General features: G+C 45.6%; 1 long non-coding RNA gene and 1 pseudogene across 1 annotated transcript in view; both read right to left on the bottom strand.

Moving 5' to 3' along the window:
- LOC139000539 (uncharacterized) overlaps window positions 1-11112 on the bottom strand; it is a 70713-nt gene extending 59601 nt beyond the window's left edge. Inside the window, exon 1 of the long non-coding RNA XR_011469632.1 lies at window positions 10954-11112. This is a non-coding gene — a long non-coding RNA (uncharacterized lncRNA). The remainder of the gene's footprint in view (window positions 1-10953) is intronic.
- Window positions 11113-15344: 4232 nt separating this feature from the next.
- Window positions 15345-17642, bottom strand: part of LOC139000667 (adiponectin receptor protein 1 pseudogene) — a 63228-nt pseudogene continuing 60930 nt past the window's right edge.

Raw genomic sequence — 17642 nt, 5'->3', positions numbered from 1 at the left:
AATTTCTTCTTTGATCTCATTGGTAATCCAATCAATATTGAATAACATGCTATTCAGCTTCCAAGTGTTTGAGTATTTTGGGTTGTTTTTATTGTAGTTTATTTCTAACATTATGCCATCGTGGTCTGAGAAGATGCTTTTTATGATTTTAATCTTCTCGAATTTGTGGAGACTTTGCTTGTGACCCAATATGTGGTCTATTTTTGAATATGTCCCATGAGCACCTGAGAGGAATGTATATTCCATGGCTTTGGGGTGAAGTGTTCTGAAGATGTCAATTAAGTCCATCTGATCTAGTGAGTCATTTAGGATTGCTGATTCTTTGATGATTGTTTGTCTAGTGGACTTATCCAGTGATATCAGTGGTGTATTAAAGTCCCCTACTATGATTATATTGTTGTCATTCTCTCCTTTGATATCTTCCAGGAGTTTTTTTATGAATTTGGGTGATCCTGCATTGGGTGCATATATGTTTACCAGGGTTATATCTTCTTGTTGTATTAATCCCTTTAGTATTATGAAGTGGCCTTCCTTATCTCTGGATATGGCCTTCAATTTGAGATGTATTTTGTCCAATATAAGTATTGCTACCCCAGCTTTCTTTTTCTTTCCATTTGCATGAAAGATATTTTTCCTTCCCTTCACTTTCAGTCTGTGTGAGTCCCTTCTAATGAGGTGGATCTCTTGTAGACATCAGATGTATGGGTCATGTTTTTTTATCCATTCAGCCACTCGATGTCTTTTGGTTGGAGCATTTAGTCCATTTACATTTAAAGTTATCATTGAAAGGTACTTGTTTGTAGCCATTTCTTTTTGTGTGTGTGGCTGTTTTCTTTCTGAGGTTGTTATTTCTTCTATTTACACCAGTCCCTTTAGCATTTCTTGCATGGCTGGCTGGTGGTGATAAACTCCCTTAGCCTTTTTCTTTCTGTGAAGCTTCTTATTTCCCCTTCAATTTTGAATGATAGCCTTGCTGGATAGAGTATTCTTGGATTCAGTCCTTTGCTTTGCATCACTTTGTAGATTTCCGTCCATTCTTTTCTGGCCTGATGTGTTTCTGTTGAGAAATCATTTGATAATCTAATGGGAGATCCCTTGTATGTAACTTTCCTTCTCTCTCTTGCAGCCTGTAAGATTTTCTCTTTGTCCTGAACATTTGCCATGGTAATTATGATGTGTCTTGGTGTGGGTCTTTTCGGGTTCACCTTGTTTGGGACTCTCTGGGCTTGCGTGACTTTTTTCTTCCCCACCTCAGGGTAGTTTTCTGATATTATTTCTTCGAATAGGTTTTCTAATCCATGTTCATCTTTCTGTTGTTCTGGCACCCCTATTATTCATATGTTGTTTTGTTTCATGTTGTCCCAAAGCTCCATTAGGCTCTCCTCCTGTCTTTTAATTTTTTCTCCATTTGCAGTACAGTTTGAGTGTGTTTTGCTTCCTTGTCTTCTAATTCACTGATTCGGTCCTCCGCTTCTCCCAGTCTACTGTTGATACTTTCAATGGTGTTTTTTATTGCAGCTATATTGCTCTTCATTTCTTCTTGGGTCTTGCAAAAGTTATTGATCTTTTCATCTGTTTCTTCTTGCTTCTTGCATAAGTAGTTGATTTTTTCATCTGTTTCTTCTTGCTTCTTGCACATCCGGTGCATGTACTCTAGGACCCTTATTTGGAATTCTTTTTCCGTCATGTTGCATATCTCTGTCTCACTTAGCTGCTTTTCTGGCGAGTCCTCCTTCACTTTCCTTTGGGCATTTCTTTGTCTACCCATGTTTGATCTCACTGACATATCTAGTTGAGTCTTTCAGTGGCTGCTCCCTGGGTGGCAGTGGCTGCTCCCTGGGTAGCAGTGGCTCCTCGGGCTGTGGTTGCTCCTTGGGTGGTTGTGTTAGCAGTGGCTCCTCCGTTGATAGCAGGGCTTCTGGTGGGTGCTGTTCACAGCTGTGGTGGCTCTTCTGGCTGCTGGAGGGAGGCTTCATATATAGCAACTGTTCCCCAGACAGAGCATGTGGTGATCAGGAGGCCACTGTTCCTTGGATCTGCTGCGTTGATTTAAAGGCACAAAATACAACACAACAAGGCACAACGTACCAGGCACTGAACACGAATGTATTTACAATATTACTAACCCCAAATAAAGGTGGCCACCCAAGCTAAGGGAGTAAGGAGATAAGGAGCGAAGAAGAGAAACAGGTAGAAGAGAAAAAAGAAAGAAAGAAAAAAAAAAGAAGTGCAAAAATGAAATTGGAAAAAGGGTGGGGAAAAAAGAAGAGGAAAGAAAAAAAAAGAGAAAAGAGAATGAAATATAAAAGGGGAAGAGACTATTTATAAGATGAGAAAACTCCTGTAGATCTGCCACTAATACCACCAAATTACAGCAACAGATTCCTGGAGATGAATACAAACTACAAACAACCAATAATATCAAGCGATGCAAGGGAAAACAGAAGCACAGAAATAACTGGGGGGGGGGGGGGGGGGGGGCGGGGCAGAAAAATAAAAAGAATAAGCAGACTAACCTCACAAACAATCCTAAAAAAAACCCCCAATATACTCGTCAATCAAGCAAACAACAATAAAACAATAGAAAGAGAAAAGAAGAAGAAGAAGAAAAAAATTTGGATAGTGAAGGAACATAGGGAAAGGTGTATAAGGATTTAGAGCAGAGGATTGGACATAGGATATATAAGTAGGGTGAAATTTAGACAGGGGGTAGAAAGAATAGGGAAAATCTAAAGCTGGATTGGGGTAAGAGAAACAGGACAACAAAAGGGAAAAAGTGGGGAAGAGGGTTTAGCACAGAGGCAAGTTGAGGTAGAGAAAAATGTTGCTAAAGGAACGATGAAAATAGAATGGAGAACATTAGTCCCAAAATAAAATAAAGAGAAAATAAAATGACACTTTAAAAAATCGTAAAATGGTAGCAGTAATAATACTAGTTAAAAATAAAAATGCAGTAGTTGAAAGGGTAAAATCAGGTGATTGGGGGGAAAAAAAGAAAAGAAAAAAAAAGAAAAGAAAAAAAATGTTTTCTTATTTAAGAGGTGAAAAAGTAATTTAAAAAAATAAAAATAAAAATGTGCAGTAATGCAGGTGCTTCAGAATTCTACTCTTCTTTTTGGCACGCCCGGAATTCAGGAAAATGTTGAATTTCCCTCTGATACACTGTTCCTCCATGTTGTAAGCCACAGGCCTTAATTTAAAGGCAGGCCGTATTGGCTCCCGTTCAGATACTGCCTTATCTGTATTTACAGAAGAGTCAGTTCGTGGCTCTGCCTCTGGGTGGCAGTGTGTCTGGATTGAACTCCTAGGCTATAAGTTCTCTCTGACCAGGAGTTCTCTATTGTACCTGAACCAGCTCTGCCCAGAGCTGGCTCCCCAGGCGCCACTCCCAGCTCTGTTTCCCAGGCTCCCCAAAAATGATCTTCCCCTACAAGCTCCGCTAGCGATCCCAACTGGGAAATCACATGCACTGGGATCAACAATCAAACTCACAGATTTAAGAGGAAGTGTGTAAACAAGAGCCTGGGAAGCTGTGCGAACTCGCAGGGCTCCACCTTCCAGAACTGCACGGAGCCTCTGCGTGCAGTCTCTGTGCGTGCTCTGGCCCCTGGCACCAAGTAGCTGGTCACCAGGAGAATCTGAAGTTGCCTCTTTGCATCCAGTCCAACTATGGGCTTATTTATAGTGTTACCTTCTGCCTGCAGCCCTGCAGGAGCCCTCCCCACTTGCGGGTCACGCTGGCCTCTATGGGCGCGGATTTTGGGGGGCGCAGATTTCCCCCTGCACACGTGCGCGTGTTCCTCACTCCAACCTGAATTGCAAGCTGCACCTTTGGGGGGGGGTCTAACCTTTCCGTGGAGGGAAGCAGGTCTCCTCTGAGTTCATGAAGTAGTCGCGCTGCTTGAGAGCCATTGCCTCCGGGTTAGTAGCTGATCTCTGGATGCGGATAACAGTTTCTCAAGATGGCCCGGTCTCGCCGTTGGGCTGGCGCCCAGGGGGAGGTTTCAGCCTCAATCTCTAACCATCCCCATTTTCCAGGAGATCTCTGTCTTTCCTGGCTGCAGACTGTCTCTCAGCTGAAACTCCTTTGTTTGTTCGGGCTGATAGTTACCCGTTTCAGCTGCTTGCCCTTATCTGCTCCGGGACAAAGCACCAACACGTCCGTCTATGCCTCCGCCATTTTTTTCTCTCGCATGTTATTAAATGTTGATTGGGTTACCAACGAGATCAAAGAAGAAATTAAAAACATCCTGGAAAGTAATGACAATGAAAACACAACAATCCAAAATCTATGGGACACAATGAAACAGTCCTGAGAGGGAAGAGTATAGCTTTACAGGCCTATCTCAAAAAACAAGAAAAAATGGTAGGAAGTCATCTAACTCTACATCTCAGAAAATTAGAAAGGGAGCAACAAGAAAAGCCCAGAGTAAGCAGAAGGAAGGAGATAATAAAGATTAGAGCAGAAATAAATGACATAGAAACAACAACAAAAAAAGTAATACAAAAGATCAGTGAAACCAAGAGCTGGTTCTTTGAAAGAATAAACAAGATCGATGAACCTCTAGCCAGGCTCACCAAGAATCAAAGAGAGAGGACCCAAATAAACAAAATCAGAAATGGTAGAGGAGAAATAACAATAGTCCCCACAGAAATTCAAAGGATTGTTAAAAAATACAATGAAAAAATATACTCCAACAAACTAGACAACCTGGAGGAAATGAACATATTCTTAGAAAAATACAACCTTCAAAAACTCAATCAGGGATGTTCTAAAAATCTCAATAGGCCAAAGTTATGGAAGAAATTGAAACAGTCATCAAAAAGCTACCAGCAAACAAAAGCCTGGGGCCAGATGGCTTCACAGGGGAGTTTTACCAAACATTCAAGGAAGAACTAAAACCTATCCTCCTCAGACTATTCCAAAAAATTCAAGAGGAAGGAACACTTCCAAGCACATTCTATGAAGCCAGCATCACCCTAATACCAAAACCAGATAAAGACAACACAATGAAAGAGAACTACAGGCCAATATCCCTCATGAACATAGATGCCAAAACAACAAAATTCTAGCAAATCAGATCCAGCAATAAGTCAGAAAGATCATACACCATGATCAAGTTGTATTTATCCCAGGGATGCAAGGGTGGTACAATATCCGCAAATCAATAAACATGCTACATCACATAAACAAACTGATAGATAAAAATCACATAGTCATATCAATTGACACACAAAAAGCCTTTGACAAAATCCAACACCCTTTCTTGATAAAAACTCTCAGTAAGGTAGGAATAGAAGGATCATACTTCAACATAATAAAAGCCATATATGACAAACCCACAGCCAACATTATACTCAATGTCCAAAAACTAAAACCATATCCCCTAAGAACAGGAACAAGACAGGGATGCCCACTTTCACCACTCCTGTTCAACATAGTACTGGAAGTATTAGCCATTGTGATCAGATAACAAGAAGAAATAAAAGGCATCCAAATTAAGAAAGAAATAAAACTGTCCTTATTTGCAGATGACATAATACTGTAAATAGAAAACCCTAAAGACTCCATCAAAAAACTATTAGACTTAATAAATGAATTCGGCAATGTAGCAGGATACAAAATTAATGCTAAGAAATCTATGCATTAATCTATGCATTTCTTTACACCAATGGTGAACTTACAGAAACAGAATCTAAAAAAGCAATCCCATTTTCCATCACACCAAAACAATTAAGATACCTAGGAACAAACTTAACTAAAGAGGTAAAAGACCTATATGCGAAAAACTACAGGACACTGAAAAAAGACATAGAGGAAGACATAAACAGATGGAAGAACATACCGTGTTCACGGATTGGTAGAATCAACATCCTCAAAATGTCCATACTACCCAAATCAATCTATAGATTCAATGCAATCCCCATTAAAATACCAACGGCATATTTCACAAATCTAGAATGAATGTTCCAAAAATTCATGTGGAATAAAAAAAGATCTCGAACAGCTGCAACAATCCTGAGAAAGAAGAACAAAGTAGGTGGGATCTCAATACCAGATATCAAGCTGTATTTCAAAGCCACTGTTCTTAAAAGAGCTTGGTACTGGCACAAGAACAGACATATAGATGAATGGAGTAGAATAGAGAACCCAGAAATTGACCCAAACCACTATGCCTAATTAATATTCTACAAAGGAGGCAAGAGCATACAATGGAGTCAAGACAGTCTCTTCAATAAATGGTGTTGGGAAAATTGGACAGATACATGCAAAAAAATGAATCTAGACCATCAACTCACACCATAAACAAAAATAAACTCAAAATGGATAAAGGACTTAAACGTAAGACGGAAAACCATAAAAATGCTAGAGGAATCCTTAGGCAGTGAAATTGTAAACATACACAAGAAATTTCTTCTCTGATACTGCTCCTAGGGCAATGGAAACTAAAGAGAAAATAAACAAATGGGACTACATCAAAATAAAAAGCTTTTGCACAGCAAAGGAAACCATCAACAAAACAAAAAGAAGACCCACTGCATGGGAGAACATATTTGCTAATGTTATCACCGATGAGGGTTTAATCTCCAACATTTATAGGGAACTCATACAACTTAACAAAAGGATGATAAACAATTCAATAAAAAAATTGGCAACAGACCTAAATAGACACTTTTCGAAAGAGGACATAAAGAAGGCTGAAACACATATACAAACTTGCTCAAAGTCACTAATTATAGGAGAGATGTAAATCAAAATGACAATGCATTATCATCTCACACCTGTCAGAATGGCTATCATCAACAAATCAACAAACAACAAGTGTTGGAGAGGATGTGCAGAAAAAGGAACCCTTTTGCACTGCTGGTGGGAATGCAGACTGGTGCAACCACTGTGGAGAACATTATGGAGTTTCCTCAGAAAACTAAAAATGGAAGTCCCATTTTACCCAGTCATCCCACTTCTAGGAATATACCCCAAGAAGCTAGAAACACCAATCAGAATGGATATATCCATCCCTATGTTCATAGCAGCACAATTCACCATAGCTAAGATTTGGAAACAGCCTAAGTGCCCATCAGCAGATGAGTGGATTAAAAAACAGTGGTACATCTGTGCAATGGAATACTACGCTGCAGTATAAAAGAAGGAGTTCTTATTATTTGCAACAGTATGGATGGAACTGGAGAGCATTATGCTAAGTGAAATAAGCCAGTCAGACAAAGATAAATACCACATGATCTCACTCATTTGTGGAATATAGTGAATAACATAGGCTGATGAAAAGGGATAGATCCAGAGAGAGAAACAGCGATAAGACTGTCAAACCTCAGAGGGAAAGTAGGGGAGGGTGGCGGTAAGGGGAAGAGATCAACCAAAGGATTTGTATGCATGCATATAAGCCAAAGCAATGGACACAGACAACAGGGGGATGAGAGCATGATTGGGGGGGGGGTGATTATGGGGGGAATGACGTCACATATGTAATACCTTAATCAATAAAGAAATTAAAGATTGAAAAAAATAAAACTTAGAAACTTTAGAGCAAAAAATAAAAAATAAAAATAAAAACAAACAAACAAACAAAAGAAGCAGATAGACAGTTACACCCTATTAAATTGTACATACATTCTACTGAAAGGGAGGAGATAATAAGGAATTAGAACCTTTGTTATGTCTGAAGTTGATTCATCATATAGAGAAAAATAAAGCAGAGAGGAATGTGAGGAGTATCTGGAAATGGTGGTGGAGGCTGCAATTTAAAAAAAATACATTTTATTGATTTTCTTAAAGAGAAGAAGGGAGAGGGATAGAGAGTTAGAAACATCGATTAGCTACCCTCTGCACATCCCCGATGTGCCCACAACCCAGGTACATGCCCTTGATCGGAATCAAACCTGGGACCCTTCAATCCGCAGGCCGATGCTCTATCCACTGAGCCAAACTGGTTAGGGCAGAAGGCTGCAATTTTAAGCAGGTTTGCCAGGGAAGGCCGCACAAGAAAGCAATGTTTGATCTCTGCAGAAGACAAACGAAGGATCTGTGGGGCTCACTGAGGGATGTGCTTACCTCACTGTGGAAACAGCAAGTTCAAAGGGCTACTATCAACATTGACCTTTCACTTCCTGGATAAGGCCATCAAGCATGCCCTTCCTTCTCCAGGGAACACACTCCTCCCTTTTAATTCCTCCTCACCTTTCAGGTCTGGCTCATTGTGCTGCCCATAACATCCAAGGAAACTGAGCACCTCCTACCAATGTCTACAGTGATGCTCACATGTGTGCAACTACCCATCCTCTCAGGTACACTGTAAGCTTCAGGAGGGCAGGAACCAGACTGCTCTATTTCCTGGTAACAACAGTGCCTGGTACATAGCCTGGGAAAGCATACTCACTTGATCTATAGATATATTGTTAACCATCACCCAAGGAACTTTTCCATTGATTTTTTAGAGAGAATTAAAGGGAGAGGGAGAGAGAAGCATTTATGTGAGAGACACACCAATCAACTGCCTCTGACTAACGTCTCAAATGCAGCCAGGGTCTGAGCCTGTGATTGAGGAACATGCCCTTGACCAGAATCAAACCAAGTCCCTTTAGTCCACAGGCTGACACTTTATTCATTGAGCCAAACTAGGAGGGCCACTTGATACATATTTGCTGAATAAAAGAATAATGATCACATTGGGGAGGAGCTAAATGTTATGGTCCAACTGAGTTCAAATGCAAAGGACCATTGAAGAGGCATCTGGATCCTCATTTCCCAAGAGGAAAGTTATATTTTAGGGCTGATATGCTGGATTTGCATACATTAGTATGCCATGAGATCATCCCAGGTGTAGGTTTAACCATTTTCCTATTTCCTCTGCCAAAAGAAAATTAAAGTTTTCTGAAGCTTGGGCATACTTCCATAATTTTCTGACTACCTCAAAGATGGTGATTCTGTTCTTTCTGCTGTCAGCAGATCCATGCCCCAGAAAGACAGGACTGGTTTACAATATTTACTGGAAAGTGTGTTACTTTTCAGAAATGGATGGCCTCTTCTAAGTCAGGTTACAAAGTAGTGATGAGGATAATAAAAAGACATTTTCTTCCATAATCACAGTTTCTGAAGAGTACCAGTTCATAATTGTTACCAAAATTGTTGGAGGAGGTGTAATATCTCAACATGAGCTTTAAAGTACTCCATGCCAAGGGGATACAGTTGCCTTACTGAGGACGGACTGTTGAAGAGGGGCATGGCCTAGAGAGCCATACTCTTCCTTGGTAAGGATCACAGAAATTATATTTGCCTGCCTTGAGGTGGGAATCTGGTCTGAAGCCTGGCTGGTGCTGAATTGTCCAGTGGTTTCTTCTAGATACCGACAAATCAGACATGTCTTCTCACTCCAGTAAAGAAGTTGTTTGGAAAGTGCTTGGGAAGTTTACCTTCCAGCCTCACTTGGGAGGCTCAGCGAAGGGAGTTATAAGTGTTAGGTCGGAGGGAGCCCGGGATCGGACACATGCGAACATGGGATGAGACAATGGACTTCCTCTGGAATTTCTCACAGATCTGGAATCTCTCACGGGTCAGCGTGCCAGACACAGATACCTGCTTCTCCTTGAAGTTCACAGAGATCCCCGCACAAGATACTGACCCATTCCTGAATGTGCCACCCACCCCCTGCGGCCGAGACTCCCTCAGTTGAATGTGTGATGATCCCTGCTGCGGGCACTTCCTCAGTTCAGGCCCCCGCCCTCACCAAACACCTGAATAAAGAGATGTCCCTCCCTCCCTGAAGTCGCGAAATTCACTGGCCCCACCTTTTGGGCCGGTGGGTCTCGCCCTAGAACGCAAATAAACTTCTCCTTTTTCTTTCTGATTCTCTCGATTCTCTTTGCTTTCCTCGCCGCCGCTTTCCTGGGTCACCTAACATTTGGTGCCTTGAAACCCGGGTGGCGTGAGCACCTAGTCTTGCCGTCCCTTCACGGCTTGAGGTGCCCGCCTCTCCCTCCTTGTGGCCCAGGACCCGTCGGGACCTCGTTTCTTCAACTCGGCAGCCTCTTCCCGGTGGCAACATCAGCGGTGAGTCCTGCCCCGCCCCGTGCAGCTCCCCCGTGGCCACACACCTGCCGGCGTCTCTATCCGTAAAACGCGGCCGCGTTGGAGACTGTCCTATCCGGGCCCTTCCAGGAAGGTTCCTTGGACCTCAGGAGATAGTGGAGACGTCCCTAACTCCTTTGGTCTACTCCGTCTGTCCGTGGCGCGAGTCAAATCGCTAGGACGCTAGCTTTTTGGCCCCGCTACTGGCCACGGGGAACGAACCATGGGCAATCAAAATTCCAAACCTGACCCGACCACACCTCTAGGGTGTCTGCTCACCAATCTGGCTGAACTGGGCCTGTCGCAGGACCTGCGTCCGAAACGTCTCATTTATTTCTGTAACGTGACATGGCCCCAGTATGAATTGGATAATGCTTCTAGATGGCCTAAAAACGGGACATTTGATTTTACCGTCCTCGCCGACCTCAGTAATTTCTGCCAACAAACCGGGAAGTGGCTCGAGATCCCCTACGTTTCAAGCCTTCCTTTGTTTGCGTTCTCGTCCCTCCCTCTGTTCTTCCTGCCCCACGGCCCAGGTTCTCCTGGCCCGTGAGAAACCTACTTTCCCTACTGAGATCTCTTCGTTTTCCGCCTTATCTGAACCGCCCGAGAATCTTTCCTCTCCGCCCCAGCGCCGTCCGCCCCAGCGCCGTCCGCCCCAGCGCCGTCTGCCCCAGCATCCTCACTCTCCGCACTCTCCCCTCCTCCCTCCCTGCTGGACTCTCCTCCAGCCACGCCTTCTCCACTGCCTCCTGATCCCGCCTCCCCTCTTCCGCCCGCCCCGCGGCAGCCAGAAACTCAAACCGCCTTTTACAACCCCGTGCCCCTGCACGCCGCCGCCACCGCCGCCGCCGCCGCGCGCACTGTACCCCATTCCCCGTTCCACCGCCGCGCGGTCTGTCCGTCTGCCTGCTCTGCCCCCACCGCCGCCGCTAACGCCGTAGCCGCTGCGGGAGCCGGAAACTCAAGTCCCCTGCCGTCCCGCTCCTGCCTCCCTCCCCAGTAGGCACACAGGCGTCCACAGGCTCCACCTTCCTTCTGTCCCTGAGCCTTCGTTCTGCCCTGCCCCTGGGAGGTTGCGACTTTAAACCGCAATTGAAAAGCACCTGGTGTCTTTCTCCGCCAACCCCACTGTGTGCATCAAAGAATCCCAGTGCCTCTCCCACGCCCACCCAGGCCACCTCTCCTGCGCTCTCCCCTCCCCTTACAGGCCTGCCTTAGTAACCTGTACCCCACGCAGTACCCTCTCTAAGTTCTAACTGCCCACCTTCCACTGCGCTCTGCCGAATCTCCTCCCCCATAACCGCCAGCACTTTACATTCACAGGTGCCCGGCCAGTTCCCTTTGCAAGAGATTGCAGCTGAGCTCTCTTCAGACCCTTTTAACAAGCAGCTTCCTTCTCCCCTAGGGCCCAAATCCTGAGAACGTTAGCTCCAGAACAGCCTCTTCCATTCCTGCGCCCATTCTACCCCTGAGGGAAGCAGCGGACTGAGGGCATAGCTGAATCTATGCCCCCACTCTCTAAACCCGACCTTTAAGGTCTTTATTGGTCCTCAAACTCCTGTCCGAGATTTAGTGAATATGGCATTTAAGGTATTTAATGCCCGTGAGGAGAAGGCAGAATCAGAACGGGAGGCCCGCCTTAGACAGAAGGTAGACCTGCAGACGCAAGCCTTGGTTGCAGCCCTGAGGCCGGCAGCAGCTGCGCATGGTCCCAAGAGGGCCGTGCGCAGTGGGAGTGCAACGAAAGGACGCACACCGCCTGGACAATGCTTCAAATGCGGCAATGAAGGCCACTGGGCAAAGCAGTGCCCCCAGCCCCGGGCTCCGACCAAGCCCTGCCCGGCGTGCGGTCAAAATGGTCACTGGAAGAGTGACTGCTCCTGGAAAAGTGGCGAGCCTTCCACGTCTCAACGTGGTGGGGTCGCCCTTCCGGGCCATGATGCACCGCTGGCCATGCTAGGATTGGCTGAAGACTGAAGACGCCCGGACTCGTCCACTCCGATCACCCTAGCCATGCCTCGGGTTGAGATGAAGGTAGCGGGCGCACGAGTCTCCTTCTTGATCGACACGGGGGCTACCTTCTCTGTCCCTCCCTCTTTTTCGGGGCCCTTTTATCCTTCCAAAATCTCGGACATGGGTATTGACGGCAAATCCACCTGCCCTCTGGCCACCGGACCCCTTCCTGGCCTCCATCATAGCCCTATAACCCACTCATTCTTAGTCATGCCTTCATGCCATGCCCCTGTTAGGACGAGATATCCTCACCATCCTAGCGGCCACTCTGCCCTTCAGCCTCCCCACTCCAGCTTCCCTGCTTCTTCCACTCCTGGCCCCCTCCCTTTACAGGGACACCGATCCTCCACTGCCATGCGTCCTGTCATGGGGCCCAGTTGTCCCAGACCATAGTCGCCTAGCTCAGTCTCCGCCTAGCTCAGTCTCTGTCTCCGCCGTGAATGCCTTATCTCTTTATCTCCTCCACACTGTCTCCTCCTTTGAACTGAAAACTGCTCTAATCTCCACCCATCCCCCCGCCACCCCTCCCAAAGGAAAAATGCGGCAGTTTTAAAATCCAAGCGGCTAGAGACCTGGGAACAGGCTGCACGACCTGCTCCCTCCCTCCCAGCCTTTTCTCCAGCCTCCAGGTCCCTGGCTTCCACTGCTCCTTCCATTTTCCCTTGAATAGCAGCGTATTCTAATATTTCCTCCCACTTTCACTGCAATGCCTACCTCTCTCAGGCTCACCGAATGCCTCCCACCATCCCCGAAGAAGATTCGGCGACACCATCCAGGACCAGATGACTCATCATTCCTCACAGGCTCTTACCTGGCAAGCGACCCTCCAATTTTTCTCAGGTTTTTCATATTTTCAGGTGAAACAGATACGGAATGATGAGGGAGTCATCAATTCTACTGTCTGGGATGGGAAATCCTCTAGTGTCGCTCTCTATTTACAAACCCTGGACCTACTCCTATGCCCACCCTCATCAACACAACTTTCCATCTACTCTCTAACATCAATCCCTTCTCTACATTCTTCTGGATTTGTCTGTCACTGGCTCGAACCCTCATCATAGCCACTCAATTCCAACCTATTGGACCATCTAACTAAACTCTCTCTAGAAATTCGCAGCTCCTGGACCGGACCTCCTGCCCATGGCCCCAACCAGAAGTCCGGGCTACACCAAGGAGCCCCACCTTCTTGAGCCCTTTTGACCCTTCTTGCTCAACCACCGTCTCCTTACTGATCCCCCTCCCCTGGGTACGTATCTCCCATATCTGTCTTTACCCAGGCAAGTGCTCCGAGAACATGAGAACAGGTTTCTGCCCAAGCCAGAGCCAACCCACCAGGACTCCCAGGACCAGCCCTTCACCCTGGTGACTCGGTCCTCCTTAAGAACCTACATCCACAAGCCTTGGAGCCTAGGTGGACAGGACTTCACACTGTAATCCTCACAGCCCCCACCGCGGCCAAGCTGCTTGGTGACCCCAGCTTGACGACCTGTCCTGGCACCGCCTCTCCAGAGACCTGTCCTGGCACTGCCTCTCCAGACTCAAGAGGACCCCGGAACAGCATGACTTCTATAAATGTAATGTATTGGGCCACACTAACGTCTGCCTTAACCGACCTCCCCTCCTCCTTCTCCTCCCGGCCCTGAGCAACCTACACCAACCCCCACCCGCTTATGTGTGGAGGTTCAAGGTCCGTGAAACCTACTATCAGAACGGCAAACAAGTCACCCAGCAGGTCTTTGCTGGCTGCCGTCCCACTCACAACTTCTCCAAGACCCCAAGGGAAAGGTGAATGTCAGCCTCCCATGGCTGGGATTCCCCTTTGGGAACCCGAAACTCCAGAGCCCACCCTGCCCCCATGGATATGCTACCAGACCAGTAATCCTGTAACTGAAGGACAAGTCATTTAGAGCTGTACCTGAAACCACACCGTATCCAGTCTCACCAAGGCCAGACCAGGTACCTTCTTTTGGTGCAATGGCACCTTAAGTAACTGCATAAACTCCTCTGACCCCGGGCCCTGCTTCATCGTCATGGTAGTTCCCCAACTAACCTTATATGGAGAGTCAGAGCTCGCCTGGCTGCTCCCTCCATCCCGCCCCCAGATGCACCAGGCTGCCTTCCTCCCTGTCATGTTAGGGGTGAGTATCGCCGCCTCAATAGGCCTCACTGGGGGGCCCTCGGGAACAGTCTGGTCACTGCTCAATACTTTAATGACAAGCTCCAGTTAGCCCTGGAGTCCACTACTGCTTCTTTAGCTTCCTTACAGCGACAGATAACATCAATAGCCCAAGTAGCCCTGCAGAACCGGCGCGCCTTAGACCTTCTGACTGCAGAAAGAGGAGAAACCTGCATATTCCTTCAGGAGGAATGCTGTTATTACATCAATGAGTCTGGAGTAGTGGAGCAAAATGTACAGACCCTGACTAAACTGAGTGAAGAACTACATGCAGGACACTTCCAGGACAACTCCCCTTTCAGCTGGTTCCAAAGCCCCTTAGCTACCTGGGTCCTGCCCATGATAGGGCCCCTGATTCTCATCTGTGTCTTTTTTCTCCTAGCCCCGTGCCTCCTCAAGTTCATCCGCTCCCGGATCGCGGAGATGTCACGGGTGACTGTGAATCAGCTCCTGCTCCATCCCTACACTCGGCTCCCCTCCGACCCGACTCTGCCTAACCCCGGCCTTTAGCCGCCGCCCCCCTCGTCGTCCCTGTTCAGCTGGAAGCAGTCAGAGAGTCGCCGACCCTTATCACCAAAAGGCCGGGATGTTAGGTCGGAGGGAGCCCGGGATCGGACACATGCGAACATGGGATGAGACAATGGACTTCCTCTGGAATTTCTCACAGATCTGGAATCTCTCACGGGTCAGCGTGCCAGACACAGATACCTGCTTCTCCTTGAAGTTCACAGAGATCCCCGCACAAGATACTGACCCATTCCTGAATGTGCCGCCCACCCCCTGCGGCCGAGACTCCCTCAGTTGAATGTGTGATGATCCCTGCTGCGGGCACTTCCTCAGTTCAGGCCCCCGCCCTCACCAAACACCTGAATAAAGAGATGTCCCTCCCTCCCTGAAGTCGCGAAATTCACTGGCCCCACCTTTTGGGCCGGTGGGTCTCGCCCGAGAACGCAAATAAACTTCTCCTTTTTCTTTCTGATTCTCTCGATTCTCTTTGCTTTCCTCGCCGCCGCTTTCCTGGGTCACCTAACAATAAGCATATCCCCATTCAAGGCTGTAGCAAAGTCCCTAAGGGTTGGAGACCCCAGAGAAATGGATAAAGGCTGCTGTCACCACCAGGCCACAGAAAAATCTGATCCAACTAGGAATCATGTCAAACTTTCCAGGAAAAAAGTCTGCAGGGATTTGAGCAGTATAGATGCCCGCTCTGATGATGTACGTCACAGTCATAATAAATCCAGCCCATCTAGCCACAGTGATGGCATTTAAAAGCCCTTGGGAATAATAAAGTGCATGATAGGCATAATAGGCTAAATTCAAAGTCCTTTGTCTTTCTGTGTTTAAAAGTGGCAAATTGGTCCCCCTGTGTCACAAGAATGGAAGAAATGCCAAGGACAGAGATGTTGGAAAAGTATATGAGCTATCACTGTGTGGAACAGTAGGAGGAGTAATAGAGCCATGGAACAAAGCTCCCCATAATTAGTGGAGCAAACCATGAATAATCCAGTTTGGAAAATGTCTGAGAGACTATATCTGAATGACAGTAGATAGTGTGAAAGAGTCAGGAGTAACTGAGGCAGGCCACTGGGACCATGAAGAACATCCCTAAAATCACCTTCTCCTGCATGGGAGCTATGAAGTATATGTTTGGTCTGACCATGGTCATGATTCCCAGAAAGAGAACTAGCACAAACCATGCAGGTGGGTCTTCTAGATACATGATGGCGAACCTTTTGAGCTCAGTGTGTCAGCATTTTGAAAAACCCTAACTTAACTCTGGTGCTGTGTCACATATAGAAATTTTTTGATCTTTGAAACCATAGTAAAACAAAGATTTATATTTTTGATATTTATTTTATATATTTAAATGCCATTTAAATTAGAAAAATCAACCAAAAAATGAGTTTGCGTGTCAGAGGTTCGCCATAACTGGTCTAGATATTGCTGGTTCCTGTATGGATGCAGAAGGTGTTCCTGAAGTGAGACAGCAAAAAGTGCTTGAGCTGTCTGTGGCTGTGAAGCATATAATAGTTGTCCTTTGGAAAGTGGAAGATTATATTGTATGGGATGAGCCTCTAGCAACCCTCCCAGACCTTAATAAAATAACTCCTCCATCTTCTCTATGGAATGATGTGCTTGCAGGGGAAAGGTCAGACCCTCCTCTTCCTCCTCCTCTTCCTCCTGAGGCTATGGGAATATGTGTTCTTCTGCAGCTTTGGTAGTGTCAGTTATTCCCCACTTGCCCTTCTCTTCTAGCTGGTATCCCAGCTCACCCAGCTTTACCATGACAGTTTGCCTGTTATTGTTAGAGTCCCATTTACTGAGCCACCATTGGTACTTGGTGAGTAGACATCCAGTTGATTTCTAAATATCTTGTAGCTTCACCTTGGGAACTCTGTGAGGGTCAACATAGTGGTAAAGGGCTCAGGTGGTGGCTTGGGACCTGAAATTACATTCTGAAGCAGGAAGGCAGTGTGCTGCTGAGTGGCCCTAATATATAACTTTCCTAAGCATTGTCACTTTACAGTGAGTCTAAAGCAGTGAGTCCCAAACTTTCTTTGGCCATGCCCTACCTGAGAATCTCTAAAATCTTGATGCCTATCTCCATGTGACACATAATTCTTATTATTAAAGAAGTGAACTCCTATTCATGTGGAGGAAGCCTAAAAGGCCATTCACTTCATCTAAACAAGCTTCCAAAGAACATAGCATCCATGAAAGAGAAAAAATAAAAGAATAGTTGAAGTATTGAGGAAGAAATCACTGAGAAACTGTTTAAAAATATAACATTAATATGAAGTGATATGAAAAAATAAAGTTTCAAAACATAATAGAAAACTTAAATGCATAAACCTGTCACTATATATATTTATAGTCTGTATATGAGGACCCTATAACCATAAGAAGTACAAAAAATTCACTGTTAATAAGTCATTCTGGAATTGCCCCCCCTTAAAGATCAAATTGCCCTCCTGTGGGATGTTTGCTCCATGTTGGGAATCACCAGTCTAAAAGGTCTGAGCACAAGAGTGGCCTGCAAGAAACAAACACTCATTCCATTCCCCCATTACCTGTACATTCAGTCTTGGAGTTACATAGTGAGTAGCAGCTGCATGGATCTTGTGATTAAACACCATATATAAGCAGAATTATAGAAACTTATTTGCAAACATTCCATAGTGTTGCCATTATCAGGAATGGCTAATTAGTATGGAAAAGATTATTATTATTAGTGAAACAGACCTTTCCAAAGTACTAAACAACTATGACAATATTATAAAGTTAAATTGAGATTCATGATAAGAGGTCAGCAGAGAGGGAGTGCTTTATGCTGTCTGTTGAAACTCCAAACCTCTCTGCATTGTT

Source organism: Myotis yumanensis, unplaced genomic scaffold (genome assembly GCF_028538775.1).
Source record: "Myotis yumanensis isolate MYYU_CA2020_CCGP unplaced genomic scaffold, mMyoYum1.0.hap1 SCAF_24, whole genome shotgun sequence".
In the NCBI taxonomy this organism is placed as follows: domain Eukaryota; kingdom Metazoa; phylum Chordata; class Mammalia; order Chiroptera; family Vespertilionidae; genus Myotis; species Myotis yumanensis.
The sequence above is the reverse complement of the archived record's forward strand: the minus strand, read 5'-3'. Positions and strand labels throughout refer to the sequence as shown.